At 36.6% G+C, this 19,886-nt stretch overlaps 1 pseudogene; it reads left to right on the plus strand.

Annotated features, from left to right (window-relative positions):
- Positions 1 to 16,569: 16,569 nt before the first annotated feature.
- LOC101672585 lies at positions 16,570 to 18,118 on the plus strand (annotated as a pseudogene).
- Positions 18,119 to 19,886: the final 1,768 nt, after the last annotated feature.

The following is a 19,886-nucleotide window of genomic DNA, read 5'->3' on the forward strand; positions in this document are numbered from 1 at the left end:
TGTCAGCCAAGCCCCATCAATTGAGGTGGAGTTCACATCCCATCAAATGAGGTGGAGTTGACAATGTGACTTAGAGAGTATATCCAATTTATCCATGAAAACTTAGAGTTCCTCTTCTCCCTAAAGTTTCCCAGCATACTCATATTTATGTATATATGCCTGGACTCCTCTGGTGACAGAGTCATTAGCCACACTCCTAATCATCTTTCCAATTAAACAACTGGTATCACAGTAGAAAGTAAGTAAAGGATCAGAGGTACAAAAGGAGAAAATGGCACTTCACTAACATCAAAGAACACTTATTTTCAGTTACAAATGGCTCAGTGGTTGCTCAGTAACCTAAATTGTAAAGTTTATAGTCTACCAAAAGCTAGTAATTGGACTGTAAGACTCTCATGGCCGACAATGTTTACCTTTGGGTAGCCCTTGATTCAACAGCAACAGAAACACTGCTTTCCACTTATGGCAATGTGATTTACACTCTTTGCCTAACTCAGACTTGACTCATAAAGCAATTCTATTCTTTGAGTCCACCTTAATTTGGGACAATAGATGCCCTATTTCTAGAACATCTCTAATTTCTCAATTAGCTAAAGTATAAGGGCTAGATAAGTTTTCCAGGGCAGTGAGGCTGCCAGTTGTAATTTATTTAGATTTCTACATGTTGATTTTTTTTTTTTTTCAATGGGTCTCCTTCATCAGCATTGTAAACACAATCTGAGACAATAAGATTTGAACACTAGTCAGGTTCTCATCTGTAGATTCCTGGGGATGTTTGCCTTAGATACAGCTCCCCAAGATGGCCAAAGTTCCCTTCTAAGAGCAGGGATTCACTAAAAAATTTCCGAGATCTTTTATAGTCATCTTCAAACCAATGTAATATTCATATAATAGAATATAAGAAATGCTTAATGGTAAAATGGTCCAACTATCCCCATTCATCCTTAGCAAACCTTACATGCCCTGCCTCTTCATACCACATGTTAACTAGCCAAAATTCTAACAAGTCATCTGTTTTCATTCATATAGATCTTGAATAGGCTCCACCTACCCATCTCTCCCTGCTCCTCTTTCTACTATCGCTATATTTTTGCTTTTCCAGAGCGTCATATATTTAGAAACATAGTTTATCATCTTTTCAGATTGACTTCTTTAACTTATCAATATGCATTTAAGATTCCTTCAGATCATTTCGTGGTTTTATAGCCTTTTTTTTTTTTTCCTGAAGAACATTCCATTGATGGCATGGATGCACCACAGTTTTCACCTGCTGAAGAAGAACATTTTTGCTTCCAATCTTCAGCAAAACTTTTTTAAAGCTTTCATAAACAGCAAGCAGGCTTTCATTTAAACATAAGCCTTTAACACATGTGGGTAAATAGGAGTACCATCACTGCATCTTAGGATATGCCTATGTTTACCTTTGTAAGGAACTGCTCAATTGCCTTCCAAAGCAACTAGCATTTTGTATTCTCACCAGCAATGAATAAGAGTTTTATTCCTGCATATCCTCCTCAGCATATGGTATGTCACTGTCTAGCCATTTTAGCCATTTGAATGCGTATAATTGTACTTCATTATTGTTTTAATCTGTAGTTCCCTAAAACTATGATGTTAAACACTTTTGCAATGTTTATTTGCCATTTGTGTATCTTCTGTGGTGAGCTGTCTTGATTGTGTACATTTTTTTAAAAGCTCAATAATGTAAATAGTATATGAAAATTATCCTTGCTTATTCCTCCACAAATAAGAATGAGCTTTTGGAATGCCAGACCATTGCTTTTAGGTTGGAGCTGTATTCTTTTTTTTTAAAGATTTATTTATTTATTTATTTATTTGACAGAGAGAGAGATCACAAGTAAGCAGAGAGGCAGGCAGAGAGAGAGAGGAGGAAGCAGGCTCCCTGCCGAGCAGAGAGCCCGATGTGGGACTTGATCCCAGGACCCTGAGATCATGACCTGAGCAGAAGGCAGTGGCTTAACCCACTGAGCCACCCAGGCGCCCTGGAGCTGTATTCTTAAGTTTGAAAGAAGTGAAGCAGTTATCTGGAGACCACAGAGTTGACTACAGCTGCTGAGGAACACTATCTTTGCACTATATCTGTCTTCTCTTCTCCTGAACACTAAACACATTAGCCTCTTCAAAGTTAGATGCAGCCCATGACTGAGTTCTAACCAATAAAAGATGAGTTGACATAGGGTCAGACCCTTCCTATAAGAAACTTTCACTAATGATTTCCTCTGCTAGATGGACATTGGTTAACTCTGGAGTCAAACACTGAAGACAGCAAAGCCTCAGAGCCTGGGGTTCGGAACAACTGTGCAAAACAAGATACCACCATGATCATCACTGCCATACTCACCACACGCAGTGTTTGGACCTTATGTAAGGAAGAAGCAAACCTCTATTGAATTAATAACAGGTCTTAATGCTTATTTGTTATAGCATCTAGAGATATCCTGCACCTACAGGGGTCTACCACCTCAAGGATATTCGAAAATATTGCTTTTAACAGACAAATTTGTTTTCATATATGAAAGGTTTTCTCATTTATATGCATGTCAAATTTCCTTTAATAGTTTTAAAAGATTCAACATCAATAAACTATGAACAGAAAAACAAAAGTAAATTGTTGAGGTGGTTAATCAAACACTTGTATGTCAACTGAAGTCACTAATTCCATTGATAGAATTGTCTGAGGTTTCCATTTTCTTGCTTGTAAATAGTCATATAGCATCCTAAGATTTCTGCAAAATCTCAGGGTCTTATGCCACTTGGTGACCTCCAAGCTCACTGACAACCTTAAAGTTCAAATTTCTGTTAATTTACTTGAATGTGTTAGTCATCTTTTTCTAGTTTTTTTCCCCCACCTGGAGGAATATAAGCAACGGAGTCACCTAACCTATTTATTTAATACATGCACAGACAGTCCCATATGCTTACATGAGCTCACACATACCAACATTCATTTATACATTCTCACATAAAGTCTCTATGTTTATCAGACTTCACTGAAGATTGAGCAAGATAATTATAGCACAGAAAATATAGCAGTGTAATTATAAGCCTCCCTATCTATTGAAGTTAATTCTATCATCCTACCACTATGTATTTTTTACTTCCCTGTTCTTATCACACCAAAGATAACCTCATATTCTCCTCATCTTTTTGATTCTCTTTTAATTTCTTTCTCCTCCTTTTGATTCCAAAGAAATTTAGACTTTTTTCTTTTGTACCCTCTTTTTCCAGACTCTGGTTTTTCTATACATTCATGGACTATCACGTTATCTTCCTAAACAAGACAGTATTTTTTCCTTAGATGTTCCAAAAGAAATTAATTTATATTTTACCTTTAAGAACAGTTATAAAAACTAATCTTCAGCCCTAACTGCACACAATGAAATAGCACACTCCTTTAAAATACTTGATTCATTCTTTTCTTTTGAATGTCAATGAAAAACATAATTGCTTAGTACATGTAATATTTATTTTAAATTTTTGTTCTTGACTTTTTAAAATTAGACTTATAATACTATAGTAAGACATAACCCATAAGTGACAATGGTTAAAATAATTTATGAAAAAGTCATTCTTTCATTTTATTGTAAAAGCTCAGCTAAGGACCAATGAAATTTAGTAAACTGTTTGTATCCTATACGTTTTCTTATCAGCAAATGTCAAGCCACAGTTAAGACACTGAAGATGGAGTGAGAAAGTATAAAGATTCATGAGAAGATCAGGTAATCGTTAACAACAGCAGACAGGCCTTATGAGTGTTCACTATTTTGCCTTTTGTCTCCATTCTGAGGATTTGAGTGAAGGCCTTTATAGTTATGTACTGCATAATGCTCACTCATTTACACTAACTGGAAAGAACTATTTTTCAAATTCTGTACACATAAGCTCTAGTGGTTTTATATTTCTATATTGTTCTAAAATACTACATCTTCAGTAGAAGATGTTCAAAACTCCCTGATACGACTGACTGACAGGAACTTCCATGCCAAATTTTAGGAGATGTTCTCTTTGGTATAGCATACAAATTAAAAGATAAGGTTTTTAAAATATCTAGTTGGAAGCAAAGTATGAACAACTTGTGGTTAAAGAGGTACAATCGAGAAAACTCAAGTCCCTCAACCAAATTTCTCCTACCATCCTACCCAGAAAAAGCCATTCCTACTATTTGAATCATTTACTAGGATTAAGATAGTAACTTCACAGGAAATTACCGAAAGAATAATCCATGAATCTTCATGGGCTATTATCTCAGATAATATATACTTAGATAGATACATTTTAATACTATGAGGTTGGGGACAGCAAATTAGAGACATGAAACAAACGTTAGATGTTAAGTGGGAAGAGCCGGCAAGACTATGTATACATTACCTAAGAGGTAGTATAGAATAATAAAATGAGGGAGAAAGATGGGGACTTGTTTCTAAAATCATAGCAACTTAGCATAGGATTTTTGCTATCACAGCTGCCTAGTATTTTGTTTTGCTTTTTTTCCCTATTGTAACTTCATTCTGGGACATTCATTATCTTAAGATTCTAAAATAACACATAAATGATCTGTGTGGCTTAATAATTAAATTTACCAAATTTGATAGAGGGAAAGTAAATATGGCTATATTGTCTATCAATAAATAGACAATACAATTTTAAATAGTTAATTATTTTTAGTATACCAGAAAATGTCAAACACAAAGAATAAATCTAACTTCCCAAAACCAAAAAAGTGTATAAACCCTATATAGAAAAAATAATTATTGAAAGTTATTTGGTAATATCTAATTAAATTGAAAAAAGTCATATCTTCCCTTTACATAAAATTGATTCTCTTTATTTCTTAATGCACACAAACTCCCAATATAAAGACACTTTCTGAAACTCTTTGTCAGAGGATTACCCTCAAGCTAAAGGTAAAGTGTGTAAATTATACACTTTAAGTGTGTAAAGTGCACAAGTGTATAAATTACATCTATCAGGGCAGCCTTTTCTAAAGGCCTGATGGATTATGGATATAAATACTCAAATTACACTGGTCTTGATTAGACATTTCTGATGTGTTACCTATATGCTCGCAAGCTTTCTTCTGATACTTAACCAAAGTAATTTAATGGGAATTTACTTGACACAGAATCTTTGTAGGTTATTCACAATAGCCAGGGTCCGGAAACAACCTAAGTGTCTGTCAACTGATAAATGACTCAAGAAAATGTGATACACATACCGACACACAATGGAGTAATATTCAGCTAAAAAAAAAGTAGGATATCCTGTCATTTGGGACAATACGGATGAACCTAGAAGGAATTATACTAAGTGAATGAAGATAGAAAGACAAACTACTGCACAGTATCATTTATATGTGGAATCTAAAAACAAAACAAAAGAGAAACAAGCAAATGAACAAACAAAATAAAGCCAAAGTCACAGAAGCAGATAACACAGCAATTGCCAGGAACTAAGAGTGGAGAATGGGAGTAAGGGGAGGGTGATAAAGGCTGTAAACTTTCAGTTGTAAGATGAATGAGGTTTGAGGATCTAATGCAAAACATGGTAACTGTAGTTGCTAACACTATATTGTATAACTGAAATTTGCTAAGAGAGTAGAACTTAGATGTTCTCATCAAAAAGAAAAAAAAAATTTGTGAGGTAATGGATGTAAATTAACCTGATGGGACAATCCTTTCACAAGGTGTATGTATATGAAATCATCATGCTGTAGACTTTAAAACATCCTACAACCTTATTTCTCAATTATATCTCAATAAAGCTGAAAAAGAAAGAAATTAAGATCGTGTGACTCTACAACCAAGAAAAGAAAATCTTCAGCCTCCTTCTAATAAGAGTGACTTAAAAATGGTCTTCTAATTATGACAATTATATTCCTTCTATTCCTTCTTTTCCAATCCATATACATATATGGATTTTTTTTTTTTTGAGAGGGGGAGAGAGTGGGGAAGGGTAGAGGAAGATGGAGAGAGAGCAGCTTAAGCAGGTTTACATTCAGCATGGAGCCCCAGTCAGGGCTTGATCTCACGACCCTGAGATCATGACCTGAGCCGAAATCAAAAGTTGGATGCTCAACCAAATGAGTCACCCAGGCACCCCTATATATTTTAATTTTTTTGACTTACTTTATTGGTCAGGACTTCCAGTACCATGTTCCATAGAAATGATGAAAGTGAGTAAATCCCATGCCCAGAGAGAAAACACTCATTAATTCAAAATAAACTCATTATTAAATTTTTATTTTGTTTCCATATTTACCAATTCTCTTTGCCTTAAGTTACACTTAGCAGACATCTAACTGCATCAATTTTCTTTGAATTTCCTTTCATGTTAAAACTATTTCTACCCACTACTTTCACCATTTCTTTGTCCTTATTTCTAAACTGTTTCTCCTAAACAGCATAAGCATGATTTGTGTGTGTGCAATATGAAAATTGTCTTTTAATTTAAGCAATTAGTCAATTTGTATTAACTATATTAAAACTTAATCCTCCATCTTAACTATACGTTTTCTATTATCTCTATCTGTATTATGTTTCCTTTCTTCTACCTTTTCTCTATTTTGTCTTCCTTTTTTTTTTTAAGATTTTATTTATTTATTTGACAGACAGAGATCACAAGTAGGCAGAGAGGCAGGCAGAGAGAGAGGAGGAAGCAGGCTCCCTGCTGAGCAGAGAGCCCGATGTGGGGCTGGATCCCAGGGTCCTGGGATCGTGACCTGAGCCGAAGGCGGAGGCTTTAATCCACTGAGCCACCCAGGTGTCCTACCTATTTTGTCTTCTTGAAGATTAATCAAGTTATTTATTTTGATTTCTATCTCTTGGTATGCTACTGACTCTAAGTCAAATGACATATATTGTGTCACATTTTCCTGAGAGCTATCAACTTTTTGCCATATAAAGAGTGGGGTCTGATTACCATATTCCAGTAGGGGGTTGAGCTAAAGGTATGATCATCGGAAGTTTGGGTAAGGCCATGTTTACTTCATTCTACCCACAAGATGCAGTACTCTAGGTTTTTGAACTGACGAACTATTGTATTTTCTTGGCTCTATCCCCCCAAAAGAACCTGAATTCTAATTGTTGTCTCCTCATCATGACACTGGCAAAGTTCCCATTCTACTCTTCACTAATTTTTAGGGTTTTTTTCCTACTCTATACAACTTTTCAATCCAGTAACTGCTTTGAGAGGAAGATTAGCCTTCCATAAAGCTTAGTTCTCACATACATCCCGCACGGGATTCTCTCAGTTACATTTGCCCTTCGAGGTCTGATTTTGTTTTGCCATTTTCATGAGACCACCATAATCTCAGGAACACTTTTTTCAAGACCTTACTCCACCTTTTTTATCTTGTCAAATTCAGGGTGCCAACTCACCCTGGTTCACTGTAGACTTCTCTGGGATTAGCACTGAAAAATCTCACATCCTGGGAAATTCATCAGTTTCAGTCACCTTCCAGGAAGTCAATATTTGGCTAATAACAATGAATACATCTTATTTGGCTTTTAAATCCTGGCACTGAGATGAGGCTAAGTGCACAATGAAATAATCACAAAGTAACTGACATCAAACCCTGAGTTATTTAGAATGTGTTTCAAACATCAAGAAATTATGCCTTAGAAAAAATAGAGAAAACCAAGCATGGTGAGTAGAGGTGGGGGGGGGATGGAATAAAAGCTGATTATATTCCACTGAAGAAAATGAATATATTCAATGGTTGACACAACTTAAATAGCTCATTGAGACTGGATGGTTTGAAAGTTACAAAAACATGGCACATTCATCCACTAGGGCTTCCATAACAAAGTACCATAGACAGGGGCCTTAAAAAGATAGAAACTTACCAACTCACAATTCAGAAGGCTACAAGTCCAAGATAAGGGTATCAGCAGGTTTGGGTCTTAAGACAGTTATGATGGAAAGATGTTTGACTGGACTCTCCTTTTGGTTTTTAGAAAGCTATCTTTACTCTGTGTCTTTTCACATCACCTTCTCTCCATGTGTGCATGTCTCTGTCTCAATTTCCCCTTTTATAGGACATTAGTTATATTAAATTAGGGTCCATCCTGGTGACCTCATCTTAACTAACTGCATCTGCAATGACCCTATTTCCAAGTAAGTTTACATTTTGAGGTACTGGGATTTGAACTTAAACATATGAATTTGGGGGGCATAAAATTCTACCCCTAACAGGTAGCAATTCAATATGTGACCTGTGAGGAAGAAGTGGGGTACTGATATACCAAGAAAAAGATAGTTTGGGAGCTGAATTACAACAAAACCCCCTTGTCAGATAAAGATATGAATACCCGTGCACTTATTTTTTAACTATCTTGAACTTATGTTGTAAGTTTATGAAGCATTATTTAGCTAGAAAATTTAATGGAACTGAAAACAAGTAGAAGTAGAGGTTTTTCCAAATACAAACCTGTTTGTATGAAATCTGGATGTCATACCAGACCATGCGCCGTATGAGCCATAGGGAATTCTTTTTTTTTTTTTTTAAGATTTTATTTATTTATTTGACAGAAATCACAAGTAGGCAGAAAGGCATGCAGAGAGAGAGAGAGGGGGAAGTAGGCTCCCTGCTGAGCAGAGCACCTCATGTGGGGCTCGATCCCAGGACCCTGGGATAATGACCTGAGCCGAAGGCAGAGGCTTTAACCCACTGAGCCACCAGGCACCTCAGGGAATTCTTATTCTAGATCATGAGAAAGTGTGCCTATATAACTGTCTTGCTGTTATTACTATAGGTGCTATTTTAAATTAATAAATTTTGAAGCCATTAAAATATTCATTTAGCTTTTAAATTTTTAAATTACATTTCATGGTGATTATATTAGACTTCTAGAGAGTTTTAAAATAATTTAAGTGGCTATCCCTTATTATATTATATGAAATGGGAAAAATTATACTAAGTTGTTATTTGCAAAATAGTTCAACTCTGACTTACTAACTTTCTGTATTAAAAAAAGTTAACATTACTCAGTATATAATGAAGATTACTTAGGTCATTATTTATTTTAAAGCTAATTCATTCAGAATTACTTTAAATATCTACCCACCAACAATTTGTTAATACAGGAAATATTTTTCTAACAAAAAATTTAGCTTGCTAAAAGCAGTTTTATAACCCAAAATAACAGTTAAAAAAGTAAAACTATTCACATTTTATATATCAAGGAACATTTTCCAGCTTTATGAAGAGGGGAGAAAACATTTTTATAACCTTTATTTGTTTTTCTTTTCTAGAAGCATCCCTGGTTAGATTTTGCTAATCAGTGCTATCCACTTATTTTGAGAAAACCTAATATAATACCATTTGACCTTCCATGCAAATTTCAGGGCACTTAAGCTGAAATCCGTAGCACTCCATCTCTGTGCTAACGGCCAAATTTGCTATCATACCATATGTCCAACATACAATTTGCATTTGAATTGGGAAAAGTAAATGATGTTTTAATGATTTCATGTGCTGAAGAATGGGGTAGATGGCAGAAAGGGAAAACAATACACATTCAATAGACTTCTCATTTGTGGTATTCTTTCAGTTATGACACTTTGCCAAAGGAAGGCTACATTCGCTAGAGTTATTAATGAATAATTTCTAAAAATAAATATTAGGTTTAGAAAGAATTATAAGTATATCATAATACTCTTATGAGAGATCAGCTGCAAAGCCATGTTAAATTGAGCATTGACTATCCATTTTCACTAAGATGAATATTATGATTAGATGATAAATAAAATCCCACTTGATGATTTGATGCCTCACATAGAAAAAAAAATGACAACACGCACTCAAGGTGCTTTTGAAAAATGAAACACATTTTATTAATATTTCTTTTTTTTTTTTTTTTTTTATTTGACAGACAGAGATCACAAGCAGGCAGAGAGGCAGGCAGAGAGAGAGAGAGATAGGAGGAAGCAGGCTCTCTGCTGAGCAGACAGCCCGATGTGGGGCTCGATCCCAGGACCCTGGGATCATGACCTGAGCCGAAGGCAGAGGCTTTAACCCACTGAGCCACTCAGGCGCCCCATTAAACACTATATATTTTCAAAGAACCTGACCCATTTCACGAAAATACTAAAGAGCAACCCAGAATAAGAGCTGTGTTTCTGTTAAAATGACAAATATCACTTGAGGTCATCAAAGTGGATGGATTCAGGGTTTTTCTTAATTTTTTTTTTGACTTTTAATTTTTTATTTTTTATAAAAATATATTTTTATCCCCAGGGGTACAGGTCTGTGAATCACCAGGTTTACACACTTCACAGCACTCACCAAAGCACATACCCTCCCCAATGTCCATAATCCCACTCCCTTCTCCCAAACTCCCTCCCCCCAGCAACCCTCAGTTTGTTTTGTGAGATTTATTTTATTCTGTGCTGAGGGGGGAGCCAACTCAGGGCTTGATCCCAGGACCCTGAGATCACAACCTGAGCTGAAATGAAGAGTCATTCACTTAACCAACTGAGTCACTCAGATGCCCCAGTTGATCTCCATTTGTAATGAAACAACCAACAGAAAAGTTTCCAAATAGAGTTGATAGGAATACAGACTGTCATAGTTTACTTTGACATTTGTTTTCACCAGATAGCACAGAAAAATAAATAGTTATGGTTAACTGCAATACATGACAATAAGTAACTGCATATCTTGAAATATCCAAAACTTTAATGGAATTTTAATTAGTGTCATACTATCTTCAACTGTATTTTTACAAAGAGATGATGTTTAGAGTCATGTAACCTTAAACTTAAAACATGCTAGGGCAATAATCGAATCCAGCCTTCATTTTACGGAGGTGAAAGCTTAAGTGCAGTGAGATTAGATGGCACACCTATGGTTTCATGGACAATAAACTGGGCTCATAACCCCACTCATCTGACTGATAAGTCAAGGGGTAGCACTAGTTGCTTTTCTCTAACCATGTAAACCTCACTGGAAAACAGAGTCGTCATGTGTGTATCACTGAGAACAGGATATAATGCTTTGAGTAACAAACAACAGTAAATACACGGTTTAACTCCATAACAAGTAACCTTAGTATTTGTGATGGAGAACGTTATCTTCATGTACCTATCATCTTATTCTTTTCTTTTTTCCTTCCTTCCTTCTCTCCCACCCTTCCTTCCTTCCTTTAAATAATAGGTTCCACTCATCACCACCTCACCTCAGTTTAAGGTGAAGATACATGCATGCAGCTGGCAAATACACATCCCAGACTGCACAGCAGCAAACGGCAATTTCATGACTCAGTTGGCTTCGATAGATGTAGCTGGTAATGTTGTGTCTGACTCCTCGTCATCTTACTGACAGAGCTCCTTGCCCTTGCTTTCTTTTTCTCTTCCTTACTTAGCTGAGGGGCAGTGGTTCGGAAGCAGGGATGGCCATCAAGTATTCCTTCTATGGGAATTTTTTGTAGTGTAGCACATAAATATTTTAGTTTTCAAATTCCTGATACACATTCACATTTTCATTTAATTTTATGATTTTTGAATCATTAACTGAATCCAACTGGATCATTTAAAGGCTACTGGAATTTAAAACTTGGTTAAGAGTTTATGGTCTTCCCTGAGCATTACTAACAGAAACACACAGTGAGTGTTAGTGTTATCAGAATGCCCGTGTAACTTAAAGTCAATCTAAAATTGACTTGTTATGTTGTGTGAATTCTCATCAATAGATCTACTTACAAAATACTTTTTTAAATACATGTGTATGTTTACCAGCATTATTTTTGGGTGTGGAGATATAAGTTATGAGCAATCTAACAATTTTTACCTAACAGAGAACAGGATAGTGTATTTGATGCATAAGAATGAAAAAAAAAAATCAGTATCCAGTCCCAGATCAGAAAGAGACCAATAGGGACGCCTGGGTGGCTCAGTTGGTTGGATGACTGCCTTCAGCTCAGGTCATGATCCCGGAGTCCCGAGATCAAGTCCCACATCGGGCTCCCAGCTCCACGGGGAGTCTGTTTCTCTCTCTGACCTTCTCCTCACTCATGCTCTCTCTCACTGTCTCTCTCTCAAATAAATAAATAAAATCTTAAAAAAAAAAAGAGACCAATAAAACCATGAAGTCCTACACAATGTTTGGAAGCATACCTAAAAAATACCTTTCTAGGGCTTAATACATGTCAAGCAGCTTTCTAAACAAAATACATGCAGTAATTATTTTACTTAATTTCCATAATATTCCTATCACTTAATATTATATCCATTACTACTGATTTATAGATAAAGATAAGGATCTTAAATCTATTAATATCTGAGGCATAACCTAGTAAATATTAGCACTGGGATTCAAATCCAGACAATGCAATTTGGGATTATCTACTCCTAGCCACCATCCTATAAGGCTTCCTATGATGCAATAGGGCATCTGAGACATGGAATTGGAAAATCAAGGGACAATATCTCTTGGAGAACAAGGTTACTGGAGAAAAATGTGTCCAGATACACATTTGATCAACGCTTTACACATAAAATATTGGGATATAATTACACTGATTTTGAATAGTATCCCTTCTGACCTGATGAGTCACAGGAATAATTCTAGGAACAAAATATTAGAAATAAACAGATCATGAAGTTTCATGTTAAATCCTGCGTTGACACAAGAATTTCTGAATTGTCTTACCCTTTTGTTTTATTCTTAGGCAGCACCAACCTATGTTATCATGTGAATGCTTCCTGTCTGCCCCAAGGAGATTTGCCAGTGTTTATTCATGTCAGTAATTGCTGAGTACTTAGAATCTCTGCCTTTACAGATGCAAAAAAAAAAAAAAAATGCATCCTATAGATCCAGAAGATAACCAATAAATACTTGTGTATTGGAAAAGAAATACAATGAAGAAAAAATAATTTTTAACACCCACTATAAGTCATTTTACACATTGTCTTTTATATTCAACCAAAAACCTTGAGAATAAGCCCCAGGTGTCAAGGAAAATCTTAATATAATATAAGAGCACAAAAGTACAAAATAATAAAAAAGGCATTAGCATAGGGAATTCAAGGGGTGAGAAGATAAATGCTGAGTGTAAAAGGAATAAGGCAGCAGCCCGTCCCAAGTTTTCAAACTGAACAGCTGGTATTCCAGCACGGGCAGGTCACTTTGAGAGTCCTGTCTCTGTGATTTCCAAAGTTAGAGAGTCTTACTCGGGCCAGAAGCAGCCGACACAGTCCCAAACCAAGAAGGGATGCCCAAGTGGTACCCATCAGCAGAAGCAGTAGCAGAGGTGCATATCTGAGCATTACAATGAACACATTTTGCTACAATATCTTCAAGTAATTGGAGGTATTTTCATGAAAGAAGCCCAATACTGCACAGATCCATTTAGACGCGGAATGAGCATCACAGAGAATCTTGCCCTGTGCCTGCTCATTCTCCATACATAGCCTGAATCACTAAGCTTAGACACTCTCATTCATGAGCATGACCTTCCTGCTGAGACTTAAAATAGAAAGAAAAGCACTCAGGAAAGGTTTCAGCTTAATCAGCCATACTTTGGAAAGCTAGCCAACATGTATACCCATCATCCATCTGGGCAAAAGGCTTTACAGCTTTTAGACATTAAATGACTCACTCTGCAAAGCTCTTTCCAGACTAATGGTGGCTCTAATTTCTCTATTAGGCGGACCAGAATATTAGGGAGGCAAATCTTTGCTATTATGCTCCCAGAGAATGAACTCCCCCAAAGCACAGCTGAGTATAATAGCGGATAAAACCTTGAAAAGTGCGAGGTTAAAATTGTGTTTATCCGCACCATGCCATCTGTATCCCCTAACAGCTTGAATAGGAAGGATTTGTTCCTAAAGCATTATTATTTTTACTAAAAATTGTCCTTGTTTTTCACTACCCTGAGGAAATAGATGGCATTGTAAAAATGAGACTGCATTTATTATAACCTGACCTATGGACCACTTTTTCAAAAGTAATTTGGTTATTTGACATCATATACCTCCCGGTGAGAATAAATAGAAATAATGTTTTTTGTTCTCTTCAAGTTCAACTTGCCCTTTATGTCAGCTTCCTTTTCACATCCTTTTTTTCCAGTTATCCATACCATCATTTGTTTATTTTAAATGAACCTCTTTCCAAGATATTCCTGAACTTATCTGCCAAATTTAATATTTTACTGTTTTATTAATATGATGCTAGATGCCAATACGGTGTTCCTTGAGAGATATTAACTAGAAAAGGGCAAGTGGGACTTCTGGGTATACAGGGAGTAGTATTTTGGGAGTTTGTCCTAATTATGTAGCTGTGTTTCACAGTGTGAAAATTCACAAGGCTCCAAACTTAGGATTTGTTTACCTTCTGTCGGAAGGTGTTACACTTCAGTAAAATTTATCAAGAAAAGATGGCCTATTTAATAAAATTCAGTAATACCCAGGACATTGGTTGAATAAAATAGAATAGAATTTGTCAAGAAACAAGTTTTCTGAGGAAGGTGGAACTATTAAGACACTTCTAAATTGCACTTTTAAATAAATTATCAAGGTACAACATCTTAATTATCTCCAACTAAATAAGTAAACACAGGTAAGAAAGATTATCTGAAACTGTAATCTTTACTTCTCAAAATAAACTGTTTTCAGGTACTCTAGATGCAGCAGGTACACACTAGCAGCTAGATTTCTACTCAGTTATTATGGGGCAAATACAAAACCTTTACATGTCCCCTAAATGCTCATATACTTTTTTTTTTTTAAGATTTCATTTACTTATTTGTCAGAGAAAGAGAGCACAAGCAGGGGAGCTGCAGGCAGGGGGAAGAGCAGGCTCCCCAAAGAGCAAGGAGCCCTGTGCAGGGCTCAATCCCAGTACCCCGAGATCATGATCTAAGCCAGAGGCAGACACTTAACTGACTGAGCCACCCAGGTGGCCCAAATGCTCACATATTCTTAAAAATAAAGGTAAAACTACTATACTAACATGTACATCTAGGTTGGCTATGGAGCATCCCTGCTGTGATCCGGGTTTGTTGGTAGCACGTTACATTAAAAAAAAAAAAAAAAAAAAATTTAGAGGCACCTGGGTGGCTCAGTGGGTGAAAGCCTCTGCCTTTGGCTCAGGTCATGATCCCAGAGTCCTGGGATCGAGCCCCACATCGGGCTCTCTGCTCAGCGTGGATCCTGCTTCCCTTCCTCTCTCTCTGCTTGCCTCTCTGTCTACTTGTGATCTCTGCCTATCAAATAAATAAATAAAATCTTTATAAAAAAATTTAGATGTAAGCCTTCAGTAACATGAGAAACTGAAAGACATAAACCCAAAATGCTTTTACCTTGACTAAGGAACACTGCTTTCAACCTTAGAATGCTGTTTGAATATAAGAAGTTTCTTTCTTTATTAACTACACAAGTGGCGTTATTAAAAATGAATTAAATCATCCCAAATTATCTAGTCCAATCTTTCCCTAACATGACAGCTATCTAAAGGAGGTAAGGAAGAAGCCATGGAATGTATAGTAAGAAGAATTTCAGAGGCAACTATGGAAAATTAGAAGACAGCTGGCTTAGATTATCAGACATTCTAAATTTCTCTTATCAGTTCACTCAGAGGAAGAAAATTCCCCAAATCAAGAATTTGTCCCCTCTGGGGCCCCTGGGTGGTTCAGTTGGTTGAGCATCTGCCTTAGGCTCAGGTCGAGATGTCTGAGTCCTGGGATTGAGCCCCTTTGTTGGGCTCCCAGCTCAAGAGTCTGCTCCTCCCTTGCCCTCTGCCTCTGCCCTCATCCCCCAAGTTGTATGCTCTCTCTCCTGCTCTGCTCTCTCTCAAATTTAAAAAAAAAAAAAAAAAAAAGCTTTTGTCCCCTCAAAGATATTTAATAGGTGAATAGATCTCCCTGACAGGGCAAGATTATCTGATAGTCTCTGTACATATATATGCATAATTATTAACTAAGTGAACATTTGAAGACTGGGTACATGGGAATGTTTATTCGCTATAAAGATTGACTAGGTAAATAGATGATTTTTATCAGTGAAGCAATGGGTCCAAGTGAAAGGTTGAAAAAAAGAAGATAATATGATAAAAAGTTCCAAATTAGCTTGCCACTCATTGAGGGAGCAAATAAATTTATAAACAGCTTAATGATAATATACTGCAAAATACTTAATATCAAATAATTAACTAATTATAACAGTTTGAATCAAGGAAAACAAACATTGGAGAATTAACCTTTCAGTATTTGTACCCCTTCTGGGAACATGGTGAAATTGCATTCTCTTGTCCCCACACTATCATGAGAAGAGCCCTCTGTGTGCCTTTCTCATACACTCCCCATGTGCCAACTCATGCTATAAATAAATGAAAGACAAACCTTTTTTTTTAATTACCAGATTTTTATGTTCATGATTACTGCAGAAACCCGGCCTACACTTACTCATATATACATAACCAAAGGCAAACAGTAATGTCTAATGTTCATCAAACAAGAATCAGAGGTTTAGTAGGTACGTTATAATAGTCATAAATGTAATTTAAAATGAATGAAAATTAATGACATCACTAACAAAAACATTCAAGGTGTAATGGGGAAGGTGAGATGCTTTTTTGACTATGGATCTGTATTGTTCAATGAAAGGCCTGCAACTTGTTCACATCTCCCTATGTCTACATACATGAACCAGAACCTCTCACACTGGCTCTGGTCTTAACTTCATAATGCATTTTGGTCAAAAGCACAGTTGCAAATGCAAAAGAGACACATGAAAATGCTTGCATATTTAGCTTATTTCTTTTTAATTTCTCTTGAAAACCTGCTGCCATGTGGATGAACTAGGATCGCCTGGTGCTTGATGAGGGACAGGTGCTCCCAGTCCTTGCCACTGACCCAGCTGACAAGCACCCTGACTGCAAGGTTCTAGAGTGAGGCCGTCCAAGCCTAGTGTCAGCGAGGCCCAGTCCAGCCCAGAAAATCTGTGCTCTACAAAAGCATGAGCTGAATAAATGATTGTTGTTTTAAGCCAACTGAGTTTGGGGGATAATTGGCTACATAGGAAAAACTAACCATTACAAATATTGATAGCAAAGTCCTATAGCATTCAACATGCATTCTGCATTTGCTCGATGGCAATTACCACATCAATCTGCAACTATCAAAAGTGAGGGAAAAGGTTCAGGTTGTTAATAATTCCATGCAGTATATAAATACACTTACTTTGGCAGAGTATATGCTCTCCTCTTGTTCTCCTGCTTTATCCTGGGCAAGCTTTAGGGGAAAATTTGGACTGCTGCTAGTGCAACTGCTGTGTATACTGACCCACTGTTGTCATGTCAGCCAGGTGCAAAGGAAGCATAGCTAGTAAGGTATGGACATTCTGAGGACATTCTAGACAATGGTTTAGTTCCTTTTTTAAGCTTATTTGTTTTGCTTTTTTTATTCAGTGATTCCAATTATAAATAAAACTTTTAATAATTTTGTTGTACACACACATCAGCAAATTCATTCTGTGTGCATGGAGTGCCAGGGTCATGGGGAACAGATCAGTCCTAAAGATAGATGTCAAAGCTTCAATAGAAGGAAGATAGTTCAAGAGAAGAAGATTCTAGAAGTTCATATTGACAAAGGCATGAAAGATGGCCAGAAGATAACATCCCATGGTAAGGGAGACCAAGATCCAGAACTGGAACCAGGAGATAATTATCATTGTTTAGATCAGAAGGACAATGCTGTTTTTACTCCTCGAGGAGCAGACCTTTCCATGTGTATGGACATACAGCTTGTTGAAGCACTGTGCCATTGTCAAAAGCCAATATCTACTCTTGACAATCAAACCATTGTCATCACCTCTCATCCGGGTCAAATTATCAAGCATGGAGATATCAAGTGTGTGCTAAATGCCAATTTATTTTAGACCATATGAGAAGGGTCACCTCATCATCGAATTTAAGATAAACTTTCCTGAGAATGGCTTTCTCTCTCCTGAAAAACTCTCTACCTGAGAGGAAGGAAGTAGAAGAGACTGATGAAATGGACCAGGTAGAACTGGTGGACTTTGATCCAAATCAGGAAAGAGGGTATCATTACAATGGGATGAACATCATCCCAGGGGTGATGTCCAGTTTCAGACCTCTTAATGGGGCCAGTGAATACACTGCTGGCATTTTATGTGCAGTAGTGAATGAGTGAAGGACTTGAATCATAGCTCACTACTTGCTATTGTTTTTAATATTCAACTATAGTAGTGTTTCAAAAGTTAAATGAAGAATAGACTCAAATATAAAAACTCAAAAAAAAAAAAAAAGAGAGAGAGAGAGAAAAGAAAATGAGGGCACCTGGGTGGCTCAGTGGGTTAAAGCTTCTGCCTTCACCTCTGGTCATGATCCCAGAGTCCTGGGATCAAGCCCCGCATTGGGCTCTCTGCACAGCAAGGAGCCTGCTTCTCCCTCTCTCTGCCTGCTGCTCTGCCTACTTGTGATCTCTCCCCCTCTGTCAAATAAATAAATAAAATCTTTTTTAAAAAATGAAGATGAAATGCTGAAATATATATATATATATATATATATATATATATATATTCTAAAGTTTTGCTCTGAAAAGAACATAGAAATTGCATTACAGAGAGATGAACCAATTATGCAATGTTTGAGCTTATGTTTATTTTTTGGCCTGTTGGTTAATTGTTTTGCTTGTTTTGTAAGCTGAGAGGTGCATGATTATAACCTGGAATGCAAGTTCCAGAAGAAGGCAAGACATCTGATTAAATCAGATGTCTTGTCATCTGTGTCACCGGCATAAAATTCATGAGAAAGCTAAGCAAGACGAGCATTTAACAGAAGTAGTGATAATTTTTATTAATGTAGATGGAAAGCTAAAGGAGTATGAGAATAAACGTACATAGTGGACGCTTTGGGGGTAGGAAGATAAGGAAAACACTATTTCTGAATTCTAAAATAAAAAAGAATAAAAATACAAATTTAAAGATGGTTGTTAGGGAAGGCAAGATAGGAGGTTTAAGAAGACAGAAGGTGAGAGATTATTTTTACCTTCAAACTGAACTTATAGAGCTCTAAAATAAGCATTTTCTTTCCTGAACTAATTAGGATAAACTGTTAAAAATATCTGACAAGTAATAAAATAGAGAGATAATAAGGTTCAAATCAAAACTCTATTACTAAATGCATGAATTTGAATAACTTGTATCACCATTATTAGCTCCAACTTTTCCATCTATAAAACACAAATGACACCTCAAAATGTGTATTCTAAAATTCCATGTTCCTTTATGGAATTTAGAACCCCATGAGTAGTTTTGAACAAATAGAGTCATTGGTGCTCCTGAAATTATTCTTACCAGTCTGAGCTCAAAAATAAGGTAGTGCACTGCACAAATCTGGAAGTCCGCAGACCTAACAACAGAAGTGATATGGTCGTGCTAGTGTGGGCTTCTCACATACTTGAAGTGGAAGTGAGCATAAAGAATTGATCCTCTTAGCTTCTTTCTCAGCACAGATTTATTCCCACCGGTTATTTGTTTTTCCCTTTTCTCTTTCCTTTGCTGAATATTCTGTAAGAATGTACTCCTTTTAGGACATCAGTGGAGTGCCTGGGTGTTGGGATAACTAGTAGAAGCACACTATTTTCATTGGCTTCCTCCGTATCTTGTTGTTGGCAGCTCCCACTGGATCTTGAACTGGCAGGAGGAGACTGCAGTTGGAGATACCTGATCAGATTCACACTACCTGAGGGCACAGAAGGCCTCAGAGAGCAATGAGCACCAATGAGACTGTAAAGACCTATGAAACAAGAAATTGGCCCAAATCCTTCTTTTTCTTGCTGTTCAGCACAATTCCCTGTTTGCCACTCCGTTGAAGGCCCCATCAGTTTGAGTAATGAGGCTAAAAA

The sequence above is a fragment of the Mustela putorius genome, unplaced genomic scaffold (genome assembly GCF_011764305.1).
Source record: "Mustela putorius furo isolate JIRA1106 unplaced genomic scaffold, ASM1176430v1.1 tig00003834_pilon_pilon_pilon, whole genome shotgun sequence".
NCBI classification, from domain to species: Eukaryota; Metazoa; Chordata; class Mammalia; order Carnivora; family Mustelidae; genus Mustela; species Mustela putorius.